General features: G+C 45.3%; 5 non-coding genes across 5 annotated transcripts; all 5 read left to right on the forward strand.

Moving 5' to 3' along the window:
• Positions 1 to 1,470: 1,470 nt before the first annotated feature.
• Positions 1,471 to 1,563, forward strand: LOC127677002 (small nucleolar RNA SNORD116). Its single transcript, XR_007976407.1, has one exon. It is a non-coding gene; the product is annotated as a small nucleolar RNA SNORD116 (small nucleolar RNA).
• Positions 1,564 to 4,112: 2,549 nt separating this feature from the next.
• Positions 4,113 to 4,205, forward strand: LOC127677004 (small nucleolar RNA SNORD116). Its single transcript, XR_007976409.1, has one exon. It is a non-coding gene; the product is annotated as a small nucleolar RNA SNORD116 (small nucleolar RNA).
• A 2,549-nt stretch (positions 4,206 to 6,754) lies between these two features.
• Positions 6,755 to 6,847, forward strand: LOC127677014 (small nucleolar RNA SNORD116). The gene has a single exon (XR_007976418.1). It is a non-coding gene; the product is annotated as a small nucleolar RNA SNORD116 (small nucleolar RNA).
• A 2,551-nt stretch (positions 6,848 to 9,398) lies between these two features.
• LOC127677006 (small nucleolar RNA SNORD116) lies at positions 9,399 to 9,491 on the forward strand. The gene has a single exon (XR_007976410.1). It is a non-coding gene; the product is annotated as a small nucleolar RNA SNORD116 (small nucleolar RNA).
• A 2,552-nt stretch (positions 9,492 to 12,043) lies between these two features.
• On the forward strand, positions 12,044 to 12,136 carry LOC127677035 (small nucleolar RNA SNORD116). Its single transcript, XR_007976438.1, has one exon. It is a non-coding gene; the product is annotated as a small nucleolar RNA SNORD116 (small nucleolar RNA).
• Positions 12,137 to 13,066: the final 930 nt, after the last annotated feature.

Raw genomic sequence — 13,066 nt, forward strand, 5'->3', positions numbered from 1 at the left:
GTTGATTAAATTTATGGCCATGAGTCAATTTGCACAATGAATTAGAGGATCTAAGTCCCAATGTGGCATGCCTCTGTTGGTGCTACTGAGGGGTTTGTCATGATAATTCTTTTCAGCAAGGAAAAATCATTGCATAGCAGATAAACTATGGTGGTCCCATGAAAGACGAACTATTCACAAGAGACAAAGAGAAGAAAAAAGATGGACCAAAGACGCATGAAACCACCACTGAGAGCTTATCAAGGAAAGTGAGAGAGCCACACAGAAACACACACAAAGAAACACAGACAAACACCCCCCCAACAAACCCCCACATACGCACCACTATACACACACACTCATAACATACACACACCAAGAGACAGAGACAAAGACGGAGAGAGAGCTAGAGAAAAATATTGAGAGAGAGATACAGAGAGTCAGAGAGATATGTTGTTCCATGGCCAGTAAAGCCTGCTAATTATGAGCTTGAAAGCAGAATCAGTTTACTTGTTTGATTTCTGCCTCATTCCAGTAGCCAGTTGAAGAAGTCAGAGTAGGATAAGAGCCATGATGGAAGATACTTATGTGGACCAGATCGACATCCCTGAAAGGACATATTTGTGGTGAACTTCCCCAGAGCCGATTTCATATTCTCACCTTTTATACTGAAGCAGAAGTGTGATTGCCCATGTTAGTGCAATTTTCTTGCTACATGCTGTATCATGTGCCCTGCATTTCTTGTTAATATAGTAGAGAACTGTTGTCGAGTAGGTTGGTGTTCAGGTCATCTTGGAATTTGCGGTTCATCAGTGGAGCAGCTCCCATTTCATCGTTAAGGCCTTGGATGGAGGTGAAGGCCCAGCAAGCACTTGATAACAAAGGGCGTGCTATGTCCCCAGCCGAGGTCAGAGTGGACACATAGCCCCTATGTGTATGGAGGAAGCCTACAGGTTGACAAGAGCAGGAGTGTTATGGGTGTCTGTAAAATCTGACAAGCCCAAAGGACTCAGTAAGCTCATCTTCATTCTTGCTTTGCATGGGTCCCACTAAAATGGCGGCATGTGCTCTTGCTGTCTTCACAGGGTGGCATTCCTTTCCAGCAAGGGCCCGTGGTGACACTCAGAAGAAATGAACACACCAACATTGGTTGACTCGTCATGGCACCGCACTGATCATCCGATGAACTGGCTAACTGTTGCTGCCTTGCTCAAGAGAACCTTAGAGAAAAGGTAAGGAACACATGAATTTGCTCCCGGAACTCAATGTGCTCAGGTCTTGGTAGAGCTGTGAGGAACTGTATGGTTTGTGCCCTGTGCTTTAGGGACACGAAGCAGGATTAGGGCCTCTGGTTCTCCCTTGTTTGGAGCTTAGGCCGATTGATTGATCCCTAGAAATGAATGGGCAATGGCCGGCAGTTCCTTGCTCTCCCAACACCCAAGCACTCCAGAGTACCCACAAGGTCTTTGTGAAAGGCACTGCAGAGTGCTTGGATCGATGATGATTCCCAATCAAACATTCCTTGGAAAGCTGAACAAAATGAGTGAAAACTCAGTACCGCAACTCTCATCGAAACTGAGGTCCGGCACCTGGGGTCCTCCAGGTCCTATGGGCATCAGAAACAGACAGGCCAAGCACCCCTTTGCCCTTGCTTCCTCGGGCTTTAGCCAGACACACTAAAAATGGGTATGTGCTTGTCCTACTCCTCAGGAAACCATGGCCGAGGCCATGGCCGGCCCTTTTGTTCTTGTGGCTTCCTCCCGTAGATTTTGATGACATTCTTGGCAGGGACTTAGAAGGTAGAGCCGCTTGCTCAAGGAGTGTTGTGCAGCCCTAAAGGACACTGGAATTTGAAGCAGAAGGAATAGGTTTGGCACCAAAGTTTGGCTCTTCATATGGGTTTGAGGCTTATCTGAAATGCTGGCATGAATGATAACACACTTGTGTTGCCAGGCAGAGAGACAATGGAGTGCAGGCTGCAGGAGAAGTGTAGCCTGATTGAGTAGCATAGCTTGGGCACTTTTATAGACTGTGGAAGATTAAAGTGGACAAGAGGGGACTTTGTGGCCTGAAGTCTGCAAGATTCCCACTCAAATAGCTTAGAAATAGAGCAAGGTTGATCAATTAGAGATGATGCTAGACATGTCTCCTGTAAGGTTCCACCTGATTGACACAATTCCTTATGTCCCTGGATCATGAGCCGTTGGTGGACTCACTCAAAGCATGAGATTTGCAGACCTGTGACTGAAATTGATGTGTGGAGGGAGATTGGGCAAGAACCTCCACATTTAATGAATGCATTTGTCTTAAATAGTGTGGTGGAGATATCCGTAAAATCGTGTGTTTGAGATATCCCTTGATATCTTTCCACATTGTTCCAGGCCTCCTTCACAATGTCAAAGTTACAGATCCTTGAGATCTGCTCACAATAATAGGCTTATGAGAAAATACCGGAACGATCTTCCTTCAAAACTACAAACTCATGGATCATGGTACTATTATATTTTCTGAGATAGTGATTTAAATCTACCTTAAAGCCAATTGCTAGCTGTTCATAGGAGGAAATGCTCAATGGGTCTCAGGATATCCTTGAAACCTAGCTTGAGACCAATGTTCATTGGCACTTTCAAAGAAAAACTGGAATTTTTAAATGGAGGTTGCATAGTTGATTAAATTTATGGCCATGAGTCAATTTGCACCATGAATTAGAGGATCTAAGTCCCAATGTGGCATGCCTCTGTTGGTGCTACTGAGGGGTTTGTCGTGATAATTCTTTTCAGCAAGGAAAAATCATTGCATAGCAGATAAACTATGGTGGTCCCATAAAAGACGAACTATTCACAAGAGACAAAGAGAAGAAAAAAGATGGACCAAAGAGGCATGAAACCACCACTGAGAGCTTATCAAGGAAAGTGAGAGAGCCACACAGAAACACACACAAAGAAACACAGACAAATCCCCCCCAACAAACCCCCACATACGCACCTCTATACACACACACTCATAACATACACACACCAAGAGACAGAGACAAAGACGGAGAGAGAGTTAGAGAAAAATATTGAGAGAGAGATACAGAGAGTCAGAGAGATATGTTGTTCCAGGGCCAGTAAAGCCTGCTACTTATGAGCTTGAAAGCAGAATCAGTTTACTTGTTTGAATTCTGCCTCATTCCAGTAGCCAGTTGAAGAAGTCAGAGTAGGATAAGAGCCATGATGGAAGATACTTATGTGGACGAGATCGACATCCCTGAAAGGACATATTTGTGGTGAACTTCCCCAGAGCCGATTTCATATTCTCACCTTTTATACTGAAGCAGAAGTGTGATTGCCCATGTTAGTGCAATTTTCTTGCTACATGCTGTATCATGTGCCCTGAATTTCTTGTTAATATAGTAGAGAACTGTTGTCGAGTAGGTTGGTGTTCAGGTCATCTTGGAATTTGCGGTTCATCAGTGGAGCAGCTCCCATTTCATCGTTAAGGCCTTGGATGGAGGTGAAGGCCCAGAAAGCACTTGATAACAAAGGGCGTGCTATGTCCCCAGCCGAGGTCAGAGTGGACACATAGCCCCTATGTGTATGGAGGAAGCCTACAGGTTGACAAGAGCAGGAGTGTTATGGGTGTCTGTAAAATCTGACAAGCCCAAAGGACTCAGTAAGCTCATCTTCATTCTTGCTTTGCATGGGTCCCACTAAAATGGCGGCATGTGCTCTTGCTGTCTTCACAGGGTGGCATTCCTTTCCAGCAAGGGCCCGTGGTGACACTCAGAAGAAATGAACACACCAACATTGGTTGACTCGTCATGGCACCGCACTGATCATCCGATGAACTGGCTAACTGTTGCTGCCTTGCTCAAGAGAACCTTAGAGAAAAGGTAAGGAACACATGAATTTGCTCCCGGAACTCAATGTGCTCAGGTCTTGGTAGAGCTGTGAGGAACTGTATGGTTTGTGCCCTGTGCTTTAGGGACACGAAGCAGGATTAGGGCCTCTGGTTCTCCCTTGTTTGGAGCTTAGGCCGATTGATTGATCCCTAGAAATGAATGGGCAATGGCCGGCAGTTCCTTGCTCTCCCAACACCCAAGCACTCCAGAGTACCCACAAGGTCTTTGTGAAAGGCACTGCAGAGTGCTTGGATCGATGATGATTCCCAATCAAACATTCCTTGGAAAGCTGAACAAAATGAGTGAAAACTCAGTACCGCAACTCTCATCGAAACTGAGGTCCGGCACCTGGGGTCCTCCAGGTCCTATGGGCATCAGAAACAGACAGGCCAAGCACCCCTTTGCCCTTGCTTCCTCGGGCTTTAGCCAGACACACTAAAAATGGGTATGTGCTTGTCCTACTCCTCAGGAAACCATGGCCGAGGCCATGGCCGGCCCTTTTGTTCTTGTGGCTTCCTCCCGTAGATTTTGATGACATTCTTGGCAGGGACTTAGAAGGTAGAGCCGCTTGCTCAAGGAGTGTTGTGCAGCCCTAAAGGACACTGGAATTTGAAGCAGAAGGAATAGGTTTGGCACCAAAGTTTGGCTCTTCATATGGGTTTGAGGCTTATCTGAAATGCTGGCATGAATGATAACACACTTGTGTTGCCAGGCAGAGAGACAATGGAGTGCAGGCTGCAGGAGAAGTGTAGCCTGATTGAGTAGCATAGCTTGGGCACTTTTATAGACTGTGGAAGATTAAAGTGGACAAGAGGGGACTTTGTGGCCTGAAGTCTGCAAGATTCCCACTCAAATAGCTTAGAAATAGAGCAAGGTTGATCAATTAGAGATGATGCTAGACATGTCTCCTGTAAGGTTCCACCTGATTGACACAATTCCTTATGTCCCTGGATCATGAGCCGTTGGTGGACTCACTCAAAGCATGAGATTTGCAGACCTGTGACTGAAATTGATGTGTGGAGGGAGATTGGGCAGGTACCTCCACATTTAATGAATGCATTTGTCTTAAATAGTGTGGTGGAGATATCCGTAAAATCGTGTGTTTGAGATATCCCTTGATATCTTTCCACATTGTTCCAGGCCTCCTTCACAATGTCAAAGTTACAGATCCTTGAGATCTGCTCACAATGGTAGGCTTATGAGAAAATACCGGAACGATCTTCCTTCAAAACTACAAACTCATGGATCATGGTACTATTATATTTTCTGAGATAGTGATTTAAATCTACCTTAAAGCCAATTGCTAGCTGTTCATAGGAGGAAATGCTCAATGGGTCTCAGGATATCCTTGAAACCTAGCTTGAGACCAATGTTCATTGGCACTTTCAAAGAAAAACTGGAATTTTTAAATGGAGATTGCATAGTTGATTAAATTTATGGCCATGAGTCAATTTGCACCATGAATTAGAGGATCTAAGTCCCAATGTGGCATGCCTCTGTTGGTGCTACTGAGGGGTTTGTCGTGATAATTCTTTTCAGCAAGGAAAAATCATTGCATACCAGATAATCTATGGTGGTCCCATAAAAGACGAACTATTCACAAGAGACAAAGAGAAGAAAAAAGATGGACCAAAGAGGCATGAAACCACCACTGAGAGCTTATCAAGGAAAGTGAGAGAGCCACACAGAAACACACACAAAGAAACACAGACAAACCCCCCCCAACAAACCCCCACATACGCACCTCTATACACACACACTCATAACATACACACACCAAGAGACAGAGACAAAGACGGAGAGAGAGTTAGAGAAAAATATTGAGAGAGAGATACAGAGAGTCAGAGAGATATGTTGTTCCAGGGCCAGTAAAGCCTGCTACTTATGAGCTTGAAAGCAGAATCAGTTTACTTGTTTGAATTCTGCCTCATTCCAGTAGCCAGTTGAAGAAGTCAGAGTAGGATAAGAGCCATGATGGAAGATACTTATGTGGACGAGATCGACATCCCTGAAAGGACATATTTGTGGTGAACTTCCCCAGAGCCGATTTCAAATTCTCACCTTTTATACTGAAGCAGAAGTGTGATTGCCCATGTTAGTGCAATTTTCTTGCTACATGCTGTATCATGTGCCCTGAATTTCTTGTTAATATAGTAGAGAACTGTTGTCGAGTAGGTTGGTGTTCAGGTCATCTTGGAATTTGCGGTTCATCAGTGGAGCAGCTCCCATTTCATCGTTAAGGCCTTGGATGGAGGTGAAGGCCCAGCAAGCACTTGATAACAAAGGGCGTGCTATGTCCCCAGCCGAGGTCAGAGTGGACACATAGCCCCTATGTGTATGGAGGAAGCCTACAGGTTGACAAGAGCAGGAGTGTTATGGGTGTCTGTAAAATCTGACAAGCCCAAAGGACTCAGTAAGCTCATCCTCATTCTTGCTTTGCATGGGTCCCACTAAAATGGCGGCATGTGCTCTTGCTGTCTTCACAGGGTGGCATTCCTTTCCAGCAAGGGCCCGTGGTGACACTCAGAAGAAATGAACACACCAACATTGGTTGACTCGTCATGGCACCGCACTGATCATCCGATGAACTGGCTAACTGTTGCTGCCTTGCTCAAGAGAACCTTAGAGAAAAGGTAAGGAACACATGAATTTGCTCCCGGAACTCAATGTGCTCAGGTCTTGGTAGAGCTGTGAGGAACTGTATGGTTTGTGCCCTGTGCTTTAGGGACACGAAGCAGGATTAGGGCCTCTGGTTCTCCCTTGTTTGGAGCTTAGGCCGATTGATTGATCCCTAGAAATGAATGGGCAATGGCCGGCAGTTCCTTGCTCTCCCAACACCCAAGCACTCCAGAGTACCCACAAGGTCTTTGTGAAAGGCACTGCAGAGTGCTTGGATCGATGATGATTCCCACTCAAACATTCCTTGGAAAGCTGAACAAAATGAGTGAAAACTCAGTACCGCAACTCTCATCGAAACTGAGGTCCGGCACCTGGGGTCCTCCAGGTCCTATGGGCATCAGAAACAGACAGGCCAAGCACCCCTTTGCCCTTGCTTCCTCGGGCTTTAGCCAGACACACTAAAAATGGGTATGTGCTTGTCCTACTCCTCAGGAAACCATGGCCGAGGCCATGGCAGGCCCTTTTGTTCTTGAGGCTTCCTCCCATAGATTTTGATGACATTCTTGGCAGGGACTTAGAAGGTAGAGCCGCTTGCTCAAGGAGTGTTGTGCAGCCCTAAAGGACACTGGAATTTGAAGCAGAAGGAATAGGTTTGGCACCAAAGTTTGGCTCTTCATATGGGTTTGAGGCTTTTCTGAAATGCTGACATGAATGATAACACACTTGTGTTGCCAGGCAGAGAGAAAATGGAGTGCAGGCTGCAGGAGAAGTGTAGCCTGATTGAGTAGCATAGCTTGGGCACTTTTATAGACTGTGGAAGATTAAAGTGGACAAGAGGGGACTTTGTGGCCTGAAGTCTGCAAGATTCCCACGCAAATAGCTTAGAAATAGAACAAGGTTGATCAATTAGAGATGAAGCTAGACATGTCTCCTGTAAGGTTCCACCTGATTGACACAATTCCTTATGTCCCTGGATTCATGAGCCGTTGGTGGACTCAAGTCAAAGCATGAGATTTGCAGACCTGTGACTGAAATTGATGTGTTGAGGGAGATTGGGCAGGAACCTCCACATTTAATGAATGCTTTTGTCTTAAATAGTGTGGTGGAGATATCCTTTAAATCGTGTGTTTGAGATACCCTTGATATCTTTCCACATTGTTCCAGGCCTCCTTCACAATGTCAAAGTTACAGATCCTTGAGATCTGCTCACAATGGTAGGCTTATGAGAAAATACCGGAACGATCTTCCTTCAAAACTACAAACTCATGGATCATGGTACTATTATATTTTCTGAGATAGTGATTTAAATCTACCTTAAAGCCAATTGCTAGCTGTTCATAGGAGGAAATGCTCAATGGGTCTCAGGATATCCTTGAAACCTAGCTTGAGACCAATGTTCATTGGCACTTTCAAAGAAAAACTGGAATTTTTAAATGGAGGTTGCATAGTTGATTAAATTTATGGCCATGAGTCAATTTGCACAATGAATTAGAGGATCTAAGTCCCAATGTGGCATGCCTCTGTTGGTGCTACTGAGGGGTTTGTCATGATAATTCTTTTCAGCAAGGAAAAATCATTGCATAGCAGATAAACTATGGTGGTCCCATGAAAGACGAACTATTCACAAGAGACAAAGAGAAGAAAAAAGATGGACCAAAGACGCATGAAACCACCACTGAGAGCTTATCAAGGAAAGTGAGAGAGCCACACAGAAACACACACAAAGAAACACAGACAAACACCCCCCCAACAAACCCCCACATACGCACCACTATACACACACACTCATAACATACACACACCAAGAGACAGAGACAAAGACGGAGAGAGAGCTAGAGAAAAATATTGAGAGAGAGATACAGAGAGTCAGAGAGATATGTTGTTCCATGGCCAGTAAAGCCTGCTAATTATGAGCTTGAAAGCAGAATCAGTTTACTTGTTTGATTTCTGCCTCATTCCAGTAGCCAGTTGAAGAAGTCAGAGTAGGATAAGAGCCATGATGGAAGATACTTATGTGGACCAGATCGACATCCCTGAAAGGACATATTTGTGGTGAACTTCCCCAGAGCCGATTTCATATTCTCACCTTTTATACTGAAGCAGAAGTGTGATTGCCCATGTTAGTGCAATTTTCTTGCTACATGCTGTATCATGTGCCCTGCATTTCTTGTTAATATAGTAGAGAACTGTTGTCGAGTAGGTTGGTGTTCAGGTCATCTTGGAATTTGTGGTTCATCAGTGGAGCAGCTCCCATTTCATCGTTAAGGCCTTGGATGGAGGTGAAGGCCCAGCAAGCACTTGATAACAAAGGGCGTGCTATGTCCCCAGCCGAGGTCAGAGTGGACACATAGCCCCTATGTGTATGGAGGAAGCCTACAGGTTGACAAGAGCAGGAGTGTTATGGGTGTCTGTAAAATCTGACAAGCCCAAAGGACTCAGTAAGCTCATCTTCATTCTTGCTTTGCATGGGTCCCACTAAAATGGCGGCATGTGCTCTTGCTGTCTTCACAGGGTGGCATTCCTTTCCAGCAAGGGCCCGTGGTGACACTCAGAAGAAATGAACACACCAACATTGGTTGACTCGTCATGGCACCGCACTGATCATCCGATGAACTGGCTAACTGTTGCTGCCTTGCTCAAGAGAACCTTAGAGAAAAGGTAAGGAACACATGAATTTGCTCCCGGAACTCAATGTGCTCAGGTCTTGGTAGAGCTGTGAGGAACTGTATGGTTTGTGCCCTGTGCTTTAGGGACACGAAGCAGGATTAGGGCCTCTGGTTCTCCCTTGTTTGGAGCTTAGGCCGATTGATTGATCCCTAGAAATGAATGGGCAATGGCCGGCAGTTCCTTGCTCTCCCAACACCCAAGCACTCCAGAGTACCCACAAGGTCTTTGTGAAAGGCACTGCAGAGTGCTTGGATCGATGATGATTCCCAATCAAACATTCCTTGGAAAGCTGAACAAAATGAGTGAAAACTCAGTACCGCAACTCTCATCGAAACTGAGGTCCGGCACCTGGGGTCCTCCAGGTCCTATGGGCATCAGAAACAGACAGGCCAAGCACCCCTTTGCCCTTGCTTCCTCGGGCTTTAGCCAGACACACTAAAAATGGGTATGTGCTTGTCCTACTCCTCAGGAAACCATGGCCGAGGCCATGGCAGGCCCTTTTGTTCTTGTGGCTTCCTCCCATAGATTTTGATGACATTGTTGGCAGGGACTTAGAAGGTAGAGCCGCTTGCTCAAGGAGTGTTGTGCAGCCCTAAAGGACACTGGAATTTGAAGCAGAAGGAATAGGTTTGGCACCAAAGTTTGGCTCTTCATATGGGTTTGAGGCTTTTCTGAAATGCTGACATGAATGATAACACACTTGTGTTGCCAGGCAGAGAGAAAATGGAGTGCAGGCTGCAGGAGAAATGTAGCCTGATTGAGTAGCATAGCTTGGGCACTTTTATAGACTGTGGAAGATTAAAGTGGACAAGAGGGGACTTTGTGGCCTGAAGTCTGCAAGATTCCCAGGCAAATAGCTTAGAAATAGAGCAAGGTTGATCAATTAGAGATGAAGCTAGACACGTCTCCTGTAAGGTTCCACCTGATTGACACAATTCCTTATGTCCCTGGATTCATGAGCCGTTGGTGGACTCAAGTCAAAGCATGAGATTTGCAGACCAGTGACTGAAATTGATGTGTGGAGGGAGATTGGGCAGGAACCTCCACATTTAATGAATGCATTTGTCTTAAATAGTGTGGTGGAGATATCCGTTAAATCGTGTGTTTGAGATATCCCTTGATATCTTTCCACATTGTTCCAGGCCTCCTTCACAATGTCAAAGTTACAGATCCTTGAGATCTGCTCACAATGGTAGGCTTATGAGAAAATACCGGAACGATCTTCCTTCAAAACTACAAACTCATGGATCATGGTACTATTATATTTTCTGAGATAGTGATTTAAATCTACCTTAAAGCCAATTGCTAGCTGTTCATAGGAGGAAATGCTCAATGGGTCTCAGGATATCCTTGAAACCTAGCTTGAGACCAATGTTCATTGGCACTTTCAAAGAAAAACTGGAATTTTTAAATGGAGGTTGCATAGTTGATTAAATTTATGGCCATGAGTCAATTTGCACCATGAATTAGAGGATCTAAGTCCCAATGTGGCATGCCTCTGTTGGTGCTACTGAGGGGTTTGTCGTGATAATTCTTTTCAGCAAGGAAAAATCATTGCATAGCAGATAAACTATGGTGGTCCCATGAAAGACGAACTATTCACAAGAGACAAAGAGAAGAAAAAAGATGGACCAAAGAGGCATGAAACCACCACTGAGAGCTTATCAAGGAAAGTGAGAGAGCCACACAGAAACACACACAAAGAAACACAGACAAACACCCCCCCAACAAACCCCCACATACGCACCACTATACACACACACTCATAACATACACACACCAAGAGACAGAGACAAAGACGGAGAGAGAGCTAGAGAAAAATATTGAGAGAGAGATACAGAGAGTCAGAGAGATATGTTGTTCCAGGGCCAGTAAAACCTGCTACTTATGAGCTTGAAAGCAGAATCAGTTTACTTGTTTGATTTCTGCCTCATTCCAGTAGCCAGTTGAAGAAGTCAGAGTAGGATAAGAGCCATGATGGAAGATACTTATGTGGACCAGATCGACATCCCTGAAAGGACATATTTGTGGTGAACTTCCCCAGAGCCGATTTCATATTCTCACCTTTTATACTGAAGCAGAAGTGTGATTGCCCATGTTAGTGCAATTTTCTTGCTACATGCTGTATCATGTGCCCTGAATTTCTTGTTAATATAGTAGAGAACTGTTGTCGAGTAGGTTGGTGTTCAGGTCATCTTGGAATTTGCGGTTCATCAGTGGAACAGCTCACATTTCAACCTTAAGGCCTTGGATGGAGGTGAAGGCCCAGCAAGCACTTGATAACAAAGGGCGTGCTATGTCCCCAGCCGAGGTCAGAGTGGACACATAGCCCCCATGTGTATGGAGGAAGCCTACAGGTTGACAAGAGCAGGAGTGTTATGGGTGTCTGTAAAATCTGACAAGCCCAAAGGACTCAGTAAGCTCATCTTCATTCTTGCTTTGCATGGGTCCCACTAAAATGGCGGCATGTGCTCTTGCTGTCTTCACAGGGTGGCATTCCTTTCCAGCAAGGGCCCGTGGTGACACTCAGAAGAAATGAACACACCCACATTGGTTGAGAAGTCATGGCACCGCACTGATCATCCGATGAACTGGCTAACTGTTGCTGCCTTGCTCAAGAGAACCTTAGAGAAAAGGTAAGGAACACATGAATTTGCTCCCGGAACTCAATGTGCTCAGGTCTTGGTAGAGCTGTGAGGAACTGTATGGTTTGTGCCCTGTGCTTTAGGGACACGAAGCAGGATTAGGGCCTCTGGTTCTCCCTTGTTTGGAGCTTAGGCCGATTGATTGATCCCTAGAAATGAATGGGCAATGGCCGGCAGTTCCTTGCTCTCCCAACACCCAAGCACTCCAGAGTACCCACAAGGTCTTTGTGAAAGGCACTGCAGAGTGCTTGGATCGATGATGATTCCCAATCAAACATTCCTTGGAAAGCTGAACAAAATGAGTGAAAACTCAGTACCGCAACTCTCATCGAAACTGGGGTCCGGCACCTGGGGTCCTCCAGGTCCTATGGGCATCAGAAACAGACAGGCCAAGCACCCCTTTGCCCTTGCTTCCTCGGGCTTTAGCCAGACACACTAAAAATGGGTATGTGCTTGTCCTACTCCTCAGGAAACCATGGCCGAGGCCATGGCCGGCCCTTTTGTTCTTGTGGCTTCCTCCCGTAGATTTTGATGACATTCTTGGCAGGGACTTAGAAGGTAGAGCCGCTTGCTCAAGGAGTGTTGTGCAGCCCTAAAGGACACTGGAATTTGAAGCAGAAGGAATAGGTTTGGCACCAAAGTTTGGCTCTTCATATGGGTTTGAGGCTTATCTGAAATGCTGGCATGAATGATAACACACTTGTGTTGCCAGGCAGAGAGACAATGGAGTGCAGGCTGCAGGAGAAGTGTAGCCTGATTGAGTAGCATAGCTTGGGCACTTTTATAGACTGTGGAAGATTAAAGTGGACAAGAGGGGACTTTGTGGCCTGAAGTCTGCAAGATTCCCACGCAAATAGCTTAGAAATAGAGCAAGGTTGATCAATTAGAGATGAAGCTAGACATGTCTCCTGTAAGGTTCCACCTGATTGACACAATTCCTTATGTCCCTGGATTCATGAGCCGTTGGTGGACTCAAGTCAAAGCATGAGATTTGCAGACCTGTGACTGAAATTGATGTGTGGAGGGAGATTGGGCAGGAACCTCCACATTTAATGAATGCATTTGTCTTAAATAGTGTGGTGGAGATATCCGTTAAATCGTGTGTTTGAGATATCCCTTGATATCTTTCCACATTGTTCCAGGCCTCCTTCACAATGTCAAAGTTACAGATCCTTGAGATCTGCTCACAATGGTAGGCTTATGAGAAAATACCGGAACGATCTTCCTTCAAAACTACAAACTCATGGATCATGGTACTATTATATTTTCTGAG

This window comes from Apodemus sylvaticus, chromosome 1 (assembly GCF_947179515.1).
Source record: "Apodemus sylvaticus chromosome 1, mApoSyl1.1, whole genome shotgun sequence".
Taxonomy (NCBI): domain Eukaryota; kingdom Metazoa; phylum Chordata; class Mammalia; order Rodentia; family Muridae; genus Apodemus; species Apodemus sylvaticus.